This window comes from Pecten maximus, unplaced genomic scaffold (assembly GCF_902652985.1).
Source record: "Pecten maximus unplaced genomic scaffold, xPecMax1.1, whole genome shotgun sequence".
NCBI classification, from domain to species: domain Eukaryota; kingdom Metazoa; phylum Mollusca; class Bivalvia; order Pectinida; family Pectinidae; genus Pecten; species Pecten maximus.
The window spans coordinates 22842-40998 of record NW_022980059.1 but is presented as its reverse complement, the minus strand read 5'-3'; the positions used below and the strand labels follow the sequence as shown (position 1 = coordinate 40998).

Genomic DNA, 18157 nt, shown 5'->3' with positions numbered 1-18157 from the left:
TTCGCACAAGTAGGTTCAACTGAAAGATTATTTCGCCAACTTTCGGATGATATATTTCGCCGTAAAATTACTTGAACGGAATACGTCGATATAATTATTTGAAACAATAAAACGCGTTTCTTCATATGAAAATACCGGAATATCGACAAGAGAATTACATCACTAAAAACTACGAATCTGTGGCTTTTATTTAGGTACTGGCTCGAACATAAACAACGACCGGCTCATATGCCGAAATGGCGATGGAAAACGCAAGTGTTATCACCCGACGTCAACATCGCGCTCCCGTTGTGAGCGTATATTGACGCAAGGGCTGACAGTAGCACTTCAACTGTCTTTTAAATAGGGTTTGTAGTCCATTTGAATAAAGAAACGTTTCCAACATATTGCATACATATCTGACAACCACCATTTATAAGTATCTCGTTCAAAGACGTGATTTAATACTAATTTCGACGATTTTATTTTCACCATTTGATTTATTAAATACTGAATCCGACAACAAAATGGCGGCATGTGTCATACCTACACATAGTTGTCGTCAACTCCACTTTCCTCCTCTTTCATAGGAAAACGTGATAACACATCAGCATTTCCGTTTTTATCCGTTGAACGAAACTTTATGTCGAACTGGTACGCGGATAACTGTATCGCCCATCTTTGCAATCGAGACGCGGCCAAAACCGGAATGCCCTTCTTTGGTCCCAATATAGTTGTCAGCGGTTTATGGTCCGTCAATAGGGTAAAACGTCGCCCGTACAGATACTGGTGAAACCGTTGAATTCCAAAGATAATCGCTAACGCTTCTTTTTCTATCTGCGAATAATTCCTTTCCGCAGATGTCAAGGTGCGCGAAACATACGCTATGGGTTTGTCGTTCGACTCAATGGTGTGCGAGATAACAGCTCCAAGTCCATATGATGAAGCATCGACAGCTAACATCAATGGTTTCTTTGGGTCATAATGTACCATAACTTCAGATGAAACCAAAAGTTTCTTGATAGTCTCACACGCATTCGCACATGTTGGGCTCCATTGCCATTCAACATCATTGGCAAGCAGATGAGTAAGAGGCTCAAGGACAGTCGCCATGTTGGGAATGAATTTCCGGTAATAATTCACAATACCGAGCCAAGATTGAAGTTCACGCTTATTCTGAGGATCAGCCAATTTCAAAATGGCTTCCACTTTTCTCGGTGAAGGGTGGATACCTTCTTTGTTGACTTTGAACGCGAAATATTCTACGTCATCGCGAAGGAAAAAACATTTGTCTTTCCGTAGTCGTATACCGAAATTTTCAAGTCGCTGTAGTGTCGTATGAAGATTGTGACGGTGTTCCACATCAGATTTCCCCGTAATTAGAATATCATCTAATATGCATCCGACACCTTCAATTCCTTGCAGGACTTGATCCATTGTGCGTTGAAAAATAGCTGGTGCAGCCGCAACTCCAAATGGAAGACGCGTATACTGGTACAAACCTTGGTGTGTGTTTATGGTTACAAGGTTTCGCGACTCCTCGTCTAAGAGTACTTGTTGATACGCACTAGTCAAATCAAGTTTTGAGAACTGTTCACCACCATTCAACTTTGCAAACAACTCTTCACTTGTGGGTAAAGGATATTCTGGAACATCCAAGTAGGGATTGATAGTGACTTTATAGTCCCCACATATCCTCACAGATCCATCAGGCTTCAACACTGGTACAATAGGAGTGCCCCAATCAGAACTCTCCACTTTTCTGAGAATACCGGCCTTTTCCAAGCGTTCAAGCTCTTCACCAATCTTGTCCTTCAGAGCAAAAGGCACGGGCCTTGGTTTGAAAAACTTTGGTGTACAGTTATCTTTCAATCGAAGTGTCGCAGTTACACCTTTCACAGTACCAAGCTCTTCATTGAAAACCTTGTATTTCTGGAAGATTTCCTTCTCCAAGTTATCATGGATGGTGTACTTGATGGACTGCCAATTAAGTTTTAATTGACTTAACCAGTTCCTACCCAGCAATGCTGGTCCATCAGCTTTGACAACAAGTAATGGTAGCGATAGATGTTGGTCTCCATACTGTACAGTAACAGATTTTTCTCCGACAACTGGTAAAAGCTGACCGGTGTATGTTCTTAATACTGTTGATGACTTGTTAAGTTTTCCATCATACTTCTGTTTGTACTCCTTTTCCGACATCAACGAAACTGAAGCGCCAGTATCTAATTCCATTTTCTGTTGTTTGTTGTCAATTAACAAATCAATGTTTATTTCTTTATGACCACCAGAATTGATTGAGAATAGAGGCCATGAGTACTGTTGTTCAGTATCCTGGACACCAGAAGAATCCATGTCAGAATCCACAAAGTTGACCTTAGGACTTTTTTTCTTCATTTTATGTCCCTTTTTGTTTCCTGGAGTACCACCAGTACTTTCAGTACTTTGATGTGATCGCGGTTTGTTTACATTCTGTCGCGATTTGTTGACATGACACATTTTACTCAGATGTCCGTTTTCGTGACATTTGTGACATTTGCTGTTTTTGTAGTAACAATTGTCTGCATTGTGATTGTTCTTACCACAACGAAAGCATTGTGTAAACACTTTGTGTGTCCTTTCCGCATTCTTACCATCATCAAACACTGTTTCCTTAAGTTTACGAGATTCGCTGTCAGCCATCTCCATACTAATTGCAATGTCCATGGCTCTTTTCAATGTGAGATCAGATTCTGAGAGTAATTTACGCTGTGTTGCAGTGGAGGATAATCCACACACGAATCTATCACGTATTGCATCGTTAAGAAAGCCTTCAAAATTACAATGTTCGCTTAATTTACGAAGTTCAGCTAAGAATTGACTCACCGTTTCTCCTTCCCTCTGTTTACGTTGGTGGAATTTGAACCTTTCCGCTATGACCAACGGTTTGGGTTTAAGGTGTGTGCCAATAGCCGTTTTCAGTTCATCGTACGTTTTATCACTGGGTTTTTCAGGACTCACTACATTCCGAATAAGTCCGTATGTCTTACTGCCACAAACAGTCAGTAATATGGAACGCTTTATAGCATCATCATCCACAGTGTTAGCCACAAAATAATGTTCTAAACGTTCGATGTACTCGTCCCAATTCTGAGAATTTATATCGAATTCCTCGATATTTCCGTGTCTTACAGCCATACCTTGCAGTTTTTCTGTTTCAGGTGTTGTTCCGATGATAGTTTACGTCGATCCTCGTCGCCACTGTTGTGTTTGTATTGGTTCTTTTACTTATAAACTACCAGGACAACGCACCACTGCTTGGAACATTTTAATGGCGGGTCACAACATTACAAACATGCGCAGTACACAAACCGGAACCATGCGGTTCTGTTATAGGAACGTACTAACATCAGGATAATGACCACGGATAGTAACGGATACATACATAACAATATATATCCCATATATATATCACAGACACAAATATATAGTATAATCCGGTATAGAACACACAAAATATATGTCCATGTCGTTGTAGCACTTTTCTAGCCGATACTTTCACTAGGCCACCTGCAGCATTGTCTGCTTAAGCTCTGCTTCGCTTCGGAAGAAGAAAACTTCATAATTTGTTTGTTTGCTAAGAAATTCTTCTCATTTAATCATGTGATTATGGAAAGGAGTATACATTGGACCCTGTTAATCATTTAAATGTAAGTTGACACGCTATATTTTTTTCAAAATACGAACTTTGAAAATTGCATCGTCAGCATCGGGAAAATCAGCTATGGGCAGTTAAAGGTTACACGGCCCCTGTCAAAAGTATCTCGCCGTGTAAATATACCGTAAGTTATCAAAGAACAGTACAATGCTATAGTAAGCCTATTCAAACAAGTATATCTTTATAGTTACCTTGTCTGACCGTACTCCGGCGACGTCCGTACGGTTATTCTGTAACGAACCCTTCTGTAACTTTAACTTCAGCAGACGCCGAATGTGGAAACTAGCGCCCCCTATAATAATATAAAATCAGGGTCTTCAAAAAGCTAATCGTAACGTGACGATGTCCGGCAAAACTAATGGACAGTGCCATTGGACACCTGTGTTAGATATATGTAGTTAGTTTAAACAATATTTTATTCATTAATCAAAATAATCAATACATATACAAATATTTTTTATGGGATGGGAAAACAAGCTTAGAGCTTATATTAATTCCTTTCCATTTACATACAAAGGCAAATATAAATCTTCGAACTGGAACACCTTACATCAATATGAAATGAAATAATGATATTTATTGGTTACAATTAAAACCAATAGACATATATACGTACATGTGGTGACTAGAATTAATAGTAGAAATAAACAACAGTGACACCTGTAAATAAAATTACCTTATATAGCTACGTATAAATGTATGTCATTATACATTCGATAGATGACATAATGGGTTCAAAAATATCAGCTAAAACGTTTACTTAGCTTAATATAATTTTGTACTGTCAAGAATATTTGATCATTTTTCTGTATTGAATAAGTATCATTTCCCCATAGCAAAGTTTTTTCAGTTAATATTATATCTAACTGAAATAAAGTATTTTGTCTGATAATGTTGTACTTGTCACACGATAGTAAAAAATGGCAAGTACTATCTACTAACCCACAAGAACATAATGGACTTTCCTCTAAATTTCTTATGTATAAATGTTGTTTAAGATTACTACATTTGAGCCTTAATCTTGTATGTAAGATCTGAAGATTTCTATTTCCAATGTTAAAATAACTGGGGATTATTAGTTTGTCCTTTTGTAAAAAGCCTTTGATTATACTGACAGACGGATTTTCTCGAATATCAACTGGTAATGAATTCCATAACTGTATTGAGGCATTTAAGAATGAGGTTTTGTAAAACTGAGTTCTGCAATTAATTGAGAGTAAATTATTTGAATTTCGTGTATTATGCCTATGACTATTTGATACTTTACCTGGAATAAGATCTGATAGATAAAATGGAGTTTTCTTGTGATACATTTTATGAAACTGTACAATTTTGTGATTTTCCCGTCTTTTAGATAATTTTTCCCAGCCCACATCTGTATACAATAGATTTACACTAGACAATTTTGTAGCACCTGTAACTATTCTTGCTGCTTCTATTTGAATGTTTTCTAAATTTTGATACAAGCAATTTGGTAAATGATCCCAGACAATATCAGAATATTCCAAAATAGGTCTATTAAAAGCAAAATATATTGTTTGGAGAGAATTCCTATCAAGGGTATTTTTTTAAATGTCTTAATACTGCTAGTCTTTGGTGACACTTTTTTCAATATACATATATAGTCAACATGCATGTTTATGCCATGTACCATCTTCAGATATCAATACTCCTAAGTGTTTATGAGATTTTACACTAGTTACATTTATATTGTTCATAGTGATAGGATCATATATACCAGGTATAGTTTTCCTGCTAATTAACAACGATTCTGTCTTATCGGGATTGAATTTTACTAACCACTTATTTGCCCATATATGTATTTTCGAAAGATCATTATTGATAGTATTGATAGCGAGAGTGCGATTTTCAACTATTAGTATACAAGGCTGTATCATCAGCAAATAATTTTATTTTACAATTTATTTCATTCACAATATCATTTATGTATAAGAGAAAGAAAAGAGGTCCTAAGATTGAACCTTGAGGTACACCTGCTTTCATATTTTGAGTTTTCGAAGAAATACCATTTATTACAACCCTTTGACTTCTGCCAGATAAATAATTTTCACACCAAGCTAGTAATTTCCCAGATATGCCCGATTCTTTCAATTTATCTCATAGTTATCTGACGAGGTTTAGACCTCGTTTTCATGGGATACCCAACGCGGTGTGACCGTTCAATGTCATCAGCACTTGCAGATATACCGGCCTTATCCATGACGCCAAGGACCAAAGCAGTTGTATTTTCAGATTGGGATTCGGGGATCCCAGAGATTCTTACCAGAGGCCTCCGACTATATTGCTCTAGATCGTCCAGTTTTAGCCGGAGGTCTTGGTTTTCTAGCTTAACGGAGTCTAGCTCGGCCCTTAAGGGTGCTATTTCCTTCTGAATCAGGCAAGATATTTCCTTTTCTCTAAAGGTCATTTGTCCCCACGTTTCAGAAGAATAAAGAACGGCCGGAAGTACGACTCGCTCCCATACACATTTTGACGATATAGGTGCCATACCACCAGGTTTTACTCCAACATCATATAAAGAGTGCAGCTTCCGTTTCATCTTATTTGCTGCACGATTTACTACAGTTAAAGAATCATGTTCGGCCGACAAAATCTCTCCGGCATATACCACATGTCTTTTTTGCAATATTCTTGTATTGCCTAGATGTAAATCATTAATGTTGTTGCAAAGTTTTTTTATTTCTACACTGTCTATTTCTAAATGCGACAGCAGTACTTTTCTTTCCATTATATGTTAATCTCCACATATTAGCATATGATTGAACACAATCTAATTGACATTGTAAGTTTTTCAAAGAGGAAGATACTAGAGTTGTATCATCAGCTAGTAGTATTGCTGAGATATGTAATGGACCTATAACAATACCACTGTTTTGTTTTTCTAACTCATATATTAGATCATCTATGAATAACGAAAACATCCAAGATGACATCACTCGGCCTTGACCGACCCCCTGCTTTATATAGACAGTATCACTTATACGAGATTTATATCTCACTTCACAAGTAGCCCCTCTATAGGTGTTTAATACAAGATTCCATAGTTTTCCCACTATTCCATATTTATATAATTTATAAAACAAACCATTTTGCCATATTCTGTCAAAGGCCTTTTCATTGTCTAAGAAACATGCATAAACATTCGAATTTCGACTACATGATTTATAATAATTGATAATTTCCTTAATTGTATAAATTGCAGGAACAGCCCCGTGTTCTTTTCTAAATCAAAATTGACAAGGATGAGGAAAAGTTACATTACTTTCACTAAGATCATTTACTAATCTATCAAGCAAGATTTTTTCAAAAAGTTTTCCTAATACAGACGTCAGAGTTATCGCTCTGTAATTAGATGGATTTGTTCTATCTTTGTTATTACCTTTGTACAACGGAATTATTGTTCCGTGTTTGTACATTTGTGGTATATATTCACATTGCATAATCGCATTGAAGAGTTTAAAAAGACATTTTTTTAAAACCTTTTCCGGAAAATAGTAAATGTTCATTAGTAATAAAATCCGGCCCAGGGGCTTTTTGCTTTTTCAGAGTTCTTATTTTGGAATTTATTTCATGCATTGATACACTTTTTATTTCTGTTCGAGTATTATCCGTAGTATTCATAATACATGATAATTCTGAATTGACATGGTCATAGAATTTCTTATCAAAATCTTCTCTTGTTGTTTCACTGTACAATTCCGAAAAATATGTTCCCCACAGCGTACATATGTCTTCTGGGGAATCGGCAGTTTTACCATTATACAATAATTTATTTTTTGCACACTTTGAATTTCTCTGTTTTTTAACAATTCTATAATACTGACCAATTTCCATTTCAGTAACTTCTGTTATCTCTGCATATTTCTCCTCTCTCCACTTTCTCTCAGCCTCTCGTTTTCTCTTTCGAAATTCTCTTTTTTTTGTCCTTATAAGCGGTATATGTATGGCTCTCATTACCTCGCGGTCTTCCCTTACCAATCCATATTTTCCGGGCTTTTCTTTGTTCATAATGATATTAGTTTAGATTATTAGACTTCCAGTAAGGACGCAGATACGTCCTATATTGGCCAACTGATATATAAGTGTTAGTTATTTCATGCATTAATTTAACTAATTGTGAATTATAATTTTCCATGCCTACAGGAGTAATATCTAATTCTGCCATACTATTACATGCATTGTCTAATTCCATCTTGTATAACTGTAAAGCAACATTATCGGTTTTAACCCAGTTCAGAACAGTGTGACGTTTTTCAGCAACTGGCGTATGCAGCATACACGTACTTATATCAATACTTACAAAAATAGGAAAGTGGTCGGACACTGCATAGGGACAGTCATTACTTATTTCACATGATTTAACATTGCATAAAAAGCATTCAGGTGCTAAAACATGGTCAATAAGTGACTTTTGTGTGCTATCTTTATTTCTATAAGAATAGTTTGGACCTTTCGCACAAGCCAGCATCAGATACACAGACCCAATACTCCTGTCACGAAGCATTTCATGAATAATTTGACTTCTAATTGACAATTTGGAAAAATCTACATTCATATCTCCACATATTATTGTAGAGCCAGCCTCACACATTTGATCATACACGTCAAAAACTTCATACACATTGTCTCTGTAAGTATTAATAGAGACGTTTGTTGAGGGAAGTAAAACTCCTATGATATTTAATATTTGTGAGTTTCCAATTTGAACTTGCATCGATAGGATTCTCGAGGATTTCACATAGGTATGGTTGACTTTAACACCAACATTTTCTCTTACGAGGATACAAACACCACCAGAGCCTCGACCAGGCAAATTACTTTTTTCGCGATATGTTTGGGCTTTAACTTTGAAATCACCATGTATTTGATCCAAAAAAATTATATTGGTTACATTTAACCAGTGTTCACATAACACTAAAATATCTGAGTTGTCTAAAACTTTTTCTATATAATCCTTACCATACATTGCCCCACGGACAGTCCAACTTGATATGCGTAAGGCACACATCAGGAAAAAAGTTAATAAAATTATCTTACAATATATAACAATCATCAACGATAACCAGAAAAGGAATTGTTTGGTGCTGAACCACCCTCACGTTTAAAGTATGGATTCCAGACTCGCCAGTAGATACCTTCCGGCCAAAAGTAGTCTTCTTCTTCCATTCTGTCATAGTCAGTACTGTCTATGTTTAATTGTAATGTATATGTACTTCCAGAGAAGTTTTCATAAATAGTTCGGTTCATTGAGCCACTTTGTCAACTTTAAGGTGGATAATATACATATATACATACAATAGGATCAGTCGAAATACTATAAGACGTGGAACATACTATTGGAGAGATTGTATATTAACCTTAATAGTGGTGACAATTTCACTTAAACTCCAATTTCCCCGTTTCTTGAGACCAAGAGCCTTTAAATGTCTCTTCAAGGTAAGGGAGCTGCAAAATCATTTGGAATACTTATGCATACATCACATAAAATAAAATAAATAAACCAATTACTCTCCATCGAACTTGCGAACGCGAAGGAGCGAAAATACGATGGCGAAGGAGCGAAAACACGATGGCGATGGAGCGAAAACACAATGGCGAAGGAGCGAATTCGCCATCGTGTTTTCGCTCCTTCGCCATCGTATTTTTGCTCCTTCGCTCCTTCGCCATCGTATTTTTGCTCCTTCGTTCCTTCACCATCGTGTTTTCGCTCCTTCGCGTTTAGGTCGAAGGAGCGAAGGAGCGATATTGGCAATTTGGCCCTAATGGAACACCATACTTCCGACAGTAAGACCCACCTGTATTTGTTGTCTGTACTACTGGCCACCATTTCATGATCAGTTACTCCGTCAAACCTGTGACGTCATAGACTGAAAAGTTCCAAATCAGCGTGGCTGACCGATACGCTGATTAGCAGTCGACCGACAGGTGCAAATCGTGTACATTGTGTACTTCGATGTGCGGTATGTCGGCACTCGGCCAACCGATTTTGTATCGTCATTCGTTCCGGGTACACTTAAAATATCACATGCATGACCAACCACAGGATCTTTCTTTTAATTTTTCTTTTCTTTATGCATAATCTTTCCTTATTTTAATTTTCTTGATTTCTGTACCTAGCGTATATTAATGACCTCTTGATTCAGCTAGAAGAGCCCAAGTGTGGTACTGCGGTGTATGACATAGATAGTGGATATCCAACGCTAGCAGATGATATGACCTTAATTGCAACAAGTCGGAACGCTCTGCAGGAAATGTTAAATGTAGCAGCAAACTACACGAATATTTGGAAATATCAATATAATAATAACAAATGTTCCATATTAGTGTTCAACAATAAAAGAAACAAAATACTCAATAGTCCATGGACTATGAATGGAGACATATTACCCATCAAAGATGTGCAAGAGCATCTCGGAATTCCGATAGATTCCAAACTGCGAGCGTCTACTAAAATAGAGAACGGTTGTAGGAAAGGAAGAAACGCACTACTTGTGATATCCGGAACTGGGAGTGATATTATTAACATTAATCCTCTTACCGTTACTAAAGTATATAGATCTGTAGTTCTCACTAGCGCATTATACGGATGCGAGATCTGGAACAATATGCTGGTTGCTGACTACACCCAAATAAGTCAATTTCAGCACCATGTAGCAAAACGTATCCTCGGCGTGGAGAAACGAACCCAATCGGACATGGTAGAAAGTATAATTGGAGTATATCCAATAACGGCAGAAATTAATATAAGAAAATTCATTTTCTTACAACTTCTTATATATCTCTCGCCATCCGCACAGGAGAAACAAATATTCATATGACAGTATGACAGTACGACAAAGAACACTCCAGTGGTTTTGTACCCGATATAGTTAGAATACTTGGAAAATACCGCATAACGAAATTTCTAACGAAATACTTAGAGACTGGATACTTCCCACCGAAATCAGAATGGAAACGTAAAGTTAAACGGACAGTCCGATATAAAGAGAACATAGTTAGAACAATAGGCAGAGACATCAAAATAAGGATAATTATAGCCTGTTTCATACAGATAAATGTATTTACCGGAGATATTTTACCTGTATTTTACCTGTAGAAATCACTTGACAACTTTTAGAAAACCAAGACACTAACATATAAATTTCAGCAATTTGTTAAAATAAAATTGTGAATTTTACAGTTTATTATTAATCACATTGATATATAAGTTATAAGAGCATTAGAATTCTGCAAGTTAATAAATCTTTTCATATTTTGAAAACAACACTATCAGAATCTTAATTATTTATTGAGCACTATACATGTATGCTAATTTAAAGTTACTCATATTAGAATATCACTATTATAATCTTGGAATCTTACATGTTTTTAATATTTTGATAGAAATAACACTATTAGAATCATAACGTAACGTTAAACGACGGACAAAATTGAAATAAAAAAACATACAAAGAAAACTATAACAGACATGTTAATATACATGTACACAGTTGGAACAAATTTACAAATTTATTATTGAAGAAGTTCGGAGGCTGTGTCGACGTAGGATATGATATCGTCTAACAGAAGGACATCCTGGGTCAGGTTCGTTTGGTTCCTCCAGCACGACGTTAAGTCCTACTACACATATGTCTGTCCTGTTATATGCATGTCTGTCCTGTTACAAGGGTCTTTGTCCTGTTACATGTATGTTCGTCCTGTTAAATATATGTCTGTCCTGTTACATATATGTCTGTTCTGTTACAGGTCTGTCTGTCCTGTTACATGTGTATCCATCCTGTTACATGTATGTCTATCCTGTTAGATATGTGTCTGTCATGTTACATGTGTGTTCGTCCTGTTACATGTATGTCCGTCCTGTTACATGCATGTCTGTCCTGTTACAAGAGTCTCTGTCCTGTTACATGTATGTCTGTCCTGTTACATGTACGTCTGTCCTGTTACATGTATGTCCGTCCTGTTACATGTATGTTCGTCCTGTCACATGTATGAATGTCCTGTTACATGTATGTCTGTCCCGTTACATGTATATTTGTCCTGTTACATGTGTATCCATCCTGTTACATGTATGTTCGTCCTGTCACATGTATGAATGGCCTGTTACATGTATGTCCGTCCTGTTACATGTATGTTCGTCCTGTTACATGTATGTCTATCCTGTTAAATATGTGTCTGTCCTGTTACACGCATATCTGTCCTGTAACATGTATGTCCGTCCTGTTACATGTATGTCTGTCATGTTACAAGGATCTCTGTCCTGTTACATGAATGTCTGTCCTGTTACATGTATATCTGTCATGTTACAAGGATCTCTGACCTGTTACATGAATGTCTGTCCTGTTACATGTATGTCTGTCCTACTACACATATGTCTGTCCTGTTATATGCATGTCTGTCCTGTTACAAGGGTCTCTGTCCTGTTACATGTATGTCTGTCCTGTTAAGTGACATGTCTGTCTGTCCAGTTACATGTATGTCTATCCTGTTACATATGTGTCTGTTCTGTTACATGAGTGTTCGTCCTGTTACATGTATGACTGTCCTGTGACATGTATGTCTGAACTATTACATGGGTTTCTGTCCTGTTACACGCATGTCTGTCCTGTTACATGTATGTCTGTCCTGTTACATATATGTCTGTCCTGTTACATGACATGTCTGTCTGTCCTGTTACATATAGATCTGTCCTGTTACATGTGTGTTCGTCATGTTACATGTATGTCCGTCCTGTTACATGCATGTCTGTCCTGTTACAAGAGTCTCTGTCCTGTTATATGTATCTCTGTCCTGTTACATGTATGTCCGTCCTATTACATGTATGTCCGTCCTGTTACATATATGTCTCTCCTGTTAGATATATGTCTGTCCTGTTACATGTATGTCTGTCCTGTTACATATATGCCTGACCTGTTACATGTATGTTCGTCCTGTTACATATATGTCTGTCCTGTTACATGACATGTATGTCTGTCCTGTTACATGTATGTTTGTCCTGTTACATGTATGTTCGTCCTGTCACATGTATGAATGTCCTGTTACATGTATGTCTGTCCTGTTACATGTATATTTGTCCTGTTACATGCGTATCCATCCTGTTACATGTATGTCTATCCTGTTACATATGTGTTCGTCCTGTTACATGTATGACTGTCCTGTGACATGTATGTTCGTACTATTACACGGGTTTCTGTCCTGTTACACGCATATCTGTCCTGAAACATCTATGTCCGTCCTGTTACATGTATGTCTGTCATGTTACAAGGATCTCTGTCCTGTTACATGAATGTCTGTCCTGTTACGTGTATGTCTGTCCTGTTACATTTATGTCCGTCCTGTTACATTTATGTCCGTCCTGTTACATGTATGTCTGTCCTGTTAGATATATGTCTGTCCTGCTACACGTATGTCTGTCCTGTTATATGCATGTCTGTCCTGTTACATGGGTCTCTGTCCTGTAATAAAAAGTAGAGGTCCAACGTGCTAGTTCATGAAGACAATCCATCCATATCACCATGTTGAGAAATTGAATTATGACAGAAAACATATATTTGATTGTTTGTCTTGAATAATTTGGAATTCATCTCTAATTACAACTTTGTATTTAATTAAAAATGAATTATGTACTATTCACCAGCCGCTGTGTAGCTGGGCTGGTGTAAACTTCAGTCATATCACGTGTTAAATATGTCCCGTAGTACCCAGAACATTATATAAATGATACATGTTATATACGTCCCTTTTTACTCAGAAAATGATCTAAATATTACACGGGGAATAAATTAACCAATCGAGACGCGCATGTCTTTGCACGTGACTGCACACGAGAAACGAATAATCGTGCGCGTGCATGGCTGATCATAAAACACGGAAGAAGACGTGTAGCGGAACAAAAAGTAAGTGTTTTATGTTTACAAAGTTAACCATTTTATATTTCATATTTTTGCAGGCTTTGATTTTAACACTTTCCTTGACAACAATCTGTAGTAGATAGTACAAACAGTTCTGTATTCGGTATGGATACGGACTTGTGTGTATGTATGAAACGTTCTAGATATGTGAATTTCATTTTATTTGTCGATTATTTTTCTCCGTTTTTTTGTATTGAAATTTGAAAGTGAAAATCAATTATTCATTCAACGTCCCATACTTACAAATGTACCTGGTATGTTATGGAATATCTCAATTATTTTGGCTCGAAGTAAGTGTAAAAAAGTGCGGGGTGACGAGGACTTGTTTTATCATTATCCAGTATCGGTATTTATAAGGATTACTTTATTTTACAACCGTACATGTATATATTTTGGTAAACTTTTGAAATGAAGTGAATATATTGAAATGTACGATACGTGAATTTCGCATCACGTACTATTTTTAGTCAATTATCTAAAACGTCAGCAACAGCAATACAGCATATGTGTGTAAATACAGGTAAACTATTTTTAATATCGCAAACAGGTAACATAACCATAATCATAACATAAAGTATGCAGGGTTAATGTTGATATAATACTTGTTGTGGGGTTACATTATGGATTGGAGATAAGAAAATATCTAGGAGGAATGAGGGGGTTATGTTACATTACAGGTAGAGGTATAAAATGTATTAAGAGGAAGGAGGGGTTACATTATAGGTAGGGGAATAAAATATCTGGGGAGGAAGGAGGGGTGGGGTTACATTATAGGTAGAGGTATATAATATCTGGGGGAGGAAGGAGGGGTGGGGTTACATTATAGGTAGAGGTATATAATATCTGGGGGAGGAAGGAGGGGTGGGGTTACATTATAGGTAGAGGTATATAATATCTGGGGGAGGAAGGAGGGGTGGGGTTACATTATAGGTAGAGGTATATAATATATGGGGGAGGAAGGAGGGGTGGGGTTACATTATAGGTAGAGGTATATAATATCTGGGGGAGGAAGGAGGGGTGGGGTTACATTATAGGTAGAGGTATATAATATCTGGGGGAGGAAGGAGGGGTGGGGTTACATTATAGGTAGAGGTATATAATATCTGGGGGAGGAAGGAGGGGTGGGGTTACATTATAGGTAGAGGTATATAATATCTGGGGGAGGAAGGAGGGGTGGGGTTACATTATAGGTAGAGGTATATAATATCTGGGGAGGAAGGAGGGGTGGGGTAACATTATAGGTAGGGGTATAAAATATCTGGGGAGGAAGGAGGGGTGGGGTTATATTATAGGTAGGGGAATAAAATATCTGGGGAGGAAGGAGGGGTGGGGTTACATAACACAATGCCTTGCCACGGTGAACCCATGTCAAAGTATGAGGTTTCAGTAGTAACACATATTTATGAAGACATGTAGCAGTTTATTCATTGATGTAGGTCAAAATGTAGTCAATGTGACCTACTTCTGCAAAATAACACACTGCCTCACAAAGTTGAACACATATAACAAGTATAAAAAATTATATTTTATTCTTTATTCAACAATTCAACAATACTATATATTTTTTCACTAATATGATCTAGTTCTGGAAGTGATATTTTTAAACGAAACACCTGGATGTGTTAATTTCTAAATGAATAAGGAAACTTACTCAAAAGGATTGATGATATATATCGATGCTGCCCTCCTTTTTGGTAGCATGAGTACTTTCAACCTTTTGCTTCCTTCAAAATAAATGTGATATAATAGAATTAAATAAATGCCATACATACAATTGTAGCTTATTGTAGTCCGGGTCGAATTGTACAAAATGTGTAAAAACACTACTTATACCCTATATATATGGATCTGGACAGTTATGATTGATCATTTATTTCATTTATACTGGAAATGTCTGAAGAAGACATACAAATGTAGATAACTTGCATATTTATTGATTCAATATTCTCAATTCAGTTCTCATCTGATATTTTTCTTGTGTAATTTATAACTAAAATTGACATTTTAATTGCTATCAATAATTAACAATATGATCATTATATGCAATAGTCTTTTTTATACAGTAACATTATCACTTTATAATGATAACAGCAGGGACATCTACAACCACATTGCTACATGTATATATTATATACAGTATTAATGTACTACGTGTACATGTATACTAGCTACAGGTACAGTAGCTATACAGTTTACAGTATGAATTTCACATATATATACACATGTTAATAAACATACGTTGTACTGTTTATTATCAAAGTTATGTTTATAATCACGGTCGATATTGTCACAATATCACCAGTACTGTCATATCTAATTTCAAGTAACACTAATTCATCAAACGAAGACAGACAGCAATTTCCATAAGAACGAATATACCCCCGATTGGGCCCCATATCACGTTCAACTACGAATACACGTTATCGTAGTTAAATTCAAGCGAATAATATACAACTATTATCATTCAATCATTATCAAAGGACACTTTTAGTAGTATTATTCATAACATACTTACGTTCAACACTGGTTACCGGATTACAATCAACGGCAATTGGATACACTAGAATTATATGCTGAAGTTAAGCTAACCTGTCAAGTAACAGCTTCGCGAATTCCCAATCCGTATTCAGTCCAATATCCTCCTTCAACTTTTGCCATCTATCAATCTCCTGGCTAACATAGATTACTACTTGTCCTCTTTTCTGGTCTGACTTCTTCCTCTAACGCTTTTTGGCATACGTTCCGTGAGGTAACTTTCATGCCCCTGTTGCCTTTACGTGTTTACATCCGCCATGTTGCTTCTTTCTCAACTTATACGCATGCACGGTGTCAGGTTACAGGCGGTAATTTATGAATTAGATCGAGACTGCTATGTTTACATTCTTTATTTTTTAGATATCGGTCATAAATGGTTGCAGTGACTTTTAATTTTTGTAATTAACAGAAAGTGTTAGTTTTGTAACATACTCATAAAAAAAATAAGGTTTTATATCATTTTTTGATGGTGTTTTCGAACTTTATAGTCCCTTTAAACTATCCCCTGCTGGAGTTAAACTAAAAGATTTTTTTGGAAAAAAAACAGATTTTTCAATTTTTTTGGACTTTTTGGAATATTTATGCGTCAAGTTTTTGGTGCAAGTGTTGAAAGGTATTAATACATCACTTTATAATTGTACTAGGGTGCTGATATTTGGCAATTATTAGAGTCCCTCTGGAGTTAGACTATCCCTTCCTGAAGTCAAAGTGAAAAAAAAATAGGATTTTTTCTTTTTGAATCTTTTTTTTTTTTTGGTCTTAGAACAGTTTTGCATTGCGAATGTTGAAAAGCGTAGTAATGCATGGTATTTGGGTCCCTTTGGTAGTTAAACTATCCCTTGCCAGAGTTAAAATGAAAGATTTTTTTGGGAAAAAACAGATTTTTTAAAAAATATGTGCAAATGTTGAAAGCTATAAACACATCACTTTATAATTGTACAGTGTACTAGGGTGCTGATATTTGGTAAAAGTGTCTCTCTGAAGTTACACTATCCCATGTAGGGATCTTTCTCAAATTTCATATGTAGGTTCCCCTCGGTCTGTAGTTATGCATATTTCATTTTGGGACCGATCAGAAAACAACATGGCCGAAAGGCAGCCATCTTGGACTTTGACAATTGAAGTTTGTTATTGCTATTTCTCAGAAAATGCTTAAGTGATATCTCTGACATTTCATATGTAGGTTGCCCGTGGTCCGTAGTTTTGCATATTTTATTTTGGGACCAGTCAGATATCAACATGGCCGACAGGCAGCCATCTTGGATTTTGACAATTGAAGTTTGTTATCGCTATTTCTCAGAAAGAACTAAAGGGATCTTTATTAAATCTGGTATATAGATTGCCCTTGGTCCTTAGTTATGCATATTTCATTATGGGACCAGTCAGATAACAACATGGCCAACAGACAGCCAACTTGGATTTTGACAACTGAAGTTTGTTATCACTATTTTACAGAAGGTTCTGAAGGGATCTTTCTAAAATTTCATATGTAGGTTCCCCTTGGTCCGTCGTATTGCATTTTTGGACCAATCTAAAAACATTGTCGACAAACAGCCATTATCGCTAAATCTCAAATTTCATATATAAGTTCCCCTTGTTTGAAAAGTACTGGAGGGATGTTTCTCAATTTACACAGATTAGTGATATATAAGAGGAAGGGAAATATAGAGAAAAGATCAATCTGACATGGAACCTATAAAGATCATTCAATGGTGAGTGCCAAGATTCCTCTGGGATCTCTTGCTTTATTTAAACAACCTTTTCTCAACAACCAAGAAACCCAGGTACTTGATATTTGGCCTGTAGAAAAGTTCACAGCAGTCAAATAGGCTTCGGCTTTAAGTCTTCGAACAATGATTTCTCAATAGTCAAGGTACTCCAAGACCTGATATTGGGCCATTAGTATGCTTAAATAAGGACTACAAGATAGTTTTATTCAATAGAGTTGTATTCATTTCAGCTTCTTACTTTGTTTGCCAATTTGTCTGTTTATTAGCATAAGCAAGCTTGATGCTAT

At 36.4% G+C, this 18157-nt stretch overlaps 1 long non-coding RNA gene across 1 annotated transcript; it reads right to left on the bottom strand.

Moving 5' to 3' along the window:
* Positions 1-3554: 3554 nt before the first annotated feature.
* On the bottom strand, positions 3555-17570 carry LOC117319393. Its single transcript, XR_004530716.1, has 3 exons — positions 16121-17570; positions 15257-15329; positions 3555-3968 (listed from the first exon to the last, which is right to left on the bottom strand). It is a non-coding gene; the product is annotated as an uncharacterized LOC117319393 (long non-coding RNA).
* Between the last annotated feature and the right edge of the window lie 587 nt (positions 17571-18157).